We start from the raw sequence: 2,528 nt of genomic DNA on the forward strand, positions 1-2,528 counted from the left end.
GAAGCAAGCGTTGCACGAGGCCGAAAACAAAGCATCCAAGGAGCACACCGAGCGGGAGAAACGGGAGGCACGGGTGGGCGAGGTGCAGCAAGAGCTCCAGGCTCTCGTGAAGAAGCACGAGACTTTGGAGCTTGACTCAAAGACACGAGAGTCCAAGCTTGCCGCGGCCCTCGAGAGCACAAAGTGTGCCAGGGCTGAAGCCCAAAAGGCCCTCCAGGGAATTGAGGCGATGAGGAAGATAGCGGCGGGTAAGGCATTCATTATGCAAAGCAAGCATGTGAAAATAAATTACTTGTTACTTACCCGAGTCCGGAGCTCTCCAGGAGCATTCGCAGATTTGCCCTGCAGCGTGTCAGATGCCGCAAAGTACTACCAGGCCGAGGAGGGAAGCTCGACGAAGAAGTTGTTCTGGTCTCAGTATACTGGGACCGAACACCCGATGCCTGTGAGCGACCAGTTGAAGCAACTGGCCGAGCTGCACAAGGCGGCCGAACAGGCCATGTGGGGACTTATAGTCCGGATGTGGCCTGGCGACTCACTTCCCAACAGCTACTTCGGCCTGGTGAGGCGGCTTGTGGATGCCTGCCCACGGCTGGAAGTCATAAAGCGGTCCGTCTGCATCGAAGGTGCACGCCGGGCTTTTGCCCGTGCGAAGGTGCATTGGGCCAAGATGGACGCCAGAAGCTGGTGAAGGAGGGGCCGCCGCAGGGCAAGGAGCATCGCCACCCTGAGATGTATTATGAGGGTGTCCTGAAGGGTGCCCGTCTTGTGGCGGACGAGTGTGCGAAGGATGTAATTTTTGAATGAACTTGCTCGTGTGCTCCTGTATTATGAAAACTTGTTCATGTGCGCTATGCAACGCTTGTTTGAATTTAAAATATTACCTTTTGTGCGGCTGTTTATCAAATTTGAGAGATGGCCAGTCGTCGGCTTCTGCCCCCATGCCACGAGTGCTGGGGTGTTCGGGATAAATCTGAGCACTCTTTTTCCTATTGTTGGGTCCTTCGAGGGAGGTGCTCAGCGCAACGAACAAGGCAATCGGACTATAATGCTTTATCACTCTCACTTAGCCATAGAAGTCTACAATTTTAAATTTTGGCGAAGCCCCTAGTATTCGAAAGGCCAAATTCGGGGTGCTATACACGCCTAAACCGGACAAAGCCGACTCCTCGCCCTAAGCGGCATAAGCCTTTAGGGACTCGAGACCACTCGAACAGCGACCAACTCTCGCCTTATCATGACAGTCAGTTTTAGCTTTCTCTACTGAGGTGCTTTCCCGGATGAACCGGGGCACAATCGCAGTAGTTCTCCCAGTTCTACCTTAGCCGATATAGCGGAACGTAAGGTACCAAAACATGGGAGCCGGGCAAACCCAACAATGGACCCAAGACATGATTCGGAGCTGATGCATATAATGCTATAAGTTCAGGGTGCCGCACTGTCGAAAGTGTTCGGACTTCTCCGCCGTATTATGGGGTACGCTTAAGCCCCTGGCATATTGGCCGTACCAGAGTGTACGGGTGCTGCATGTCATGAATGACCATATATATATATATATATATATATATATATATATATATATATATATATATATATATATATATATATATATATATATAAAGGAATAGATAATGCTATAATAGACTAGTGCTATGCATTGTTTATTCAAAAAGGTGTGTCGAAGCATAATGATACAAGTAGTGCGATAAGCAAAAAATAGGACTATTTGACATGTCCCCTCCAAGGGCAAGCTGAGGAATGGTATTTAAAGCAGGTATTTCACACGTTATCAGAGACCACCTGGGAATTCCATGATGCGACGTAGCTTTCTGCCTCCTTTGTTGTTGTATCGTGTGTTCGGCAATCATACTGCCGGACGGGGTTTCCGGAGAGTAAAGTCCTGAAAGAGAGAAAAAAATAACAAGGCGGGAAGCCCCTAGTGCGGTTGAGCCGCGTTGTGGGGCGTGCCATAGTCGTGCCCCCCCTATGCCCATGGTATTTTCAATGCGTAATTATGTACGTGTGGCATGGATTTCGCCGTTTGGCTGGGACTGGGGTGGGGGCCGCATTGCTATGCGAGCTCGGAACATGCCAGGCGGTCTTGTTGCAGATTACTCCGGGCGCGCTTGACGGTGTTCGAGTGTTTAATCACCGAACTGGTGGATTGCCTGAAGAGGCTGCTTTGTGCTTCTGCTGCGAGGGCCGCAGTGTGCTCCTCTGTGCAGAGAGAGCGCTCTGTGTTTCCATTGACTGTGATGACCCCCTGAGGTCCTGACATCTTGATCTTGAGGTATGCATAATGCGGTACCGCATTGAATCTTGCAAATGCGGTTCGCCCGAGCAGTGCGTGATAGCCACTGCGAAACGGGAGTATATCGAAGATTAACTCCTCTCTTCGGAAGTTATCCGGGGATCCGAAGACCACTTCCAGTGTGACTGAGCCTGTGCAATGGGCCTCTACACCTGGTATGACGCCTTTGAAGGTCGTTTTTGTGGGTTTGATCCTTGAGGGGTCTATACCCATTTTG

The sequence above is a fragment of the Triticum dicoccoides genome, chromosome 3A (genome assembly GCF_002162155.2).
Source record: "Triticum dicoccoides isolate Atlit2015 ecotype Zavitan chromosome 3A, WEW_v2.0, whole genome shotgun sequence".
Taxonomy (NCBI): Eukaryota; Viridiplantae; Streptophyta; class Magnoliopsida; order Poales; family Poaceae; genus Triticum; species Triticum dicoccoides.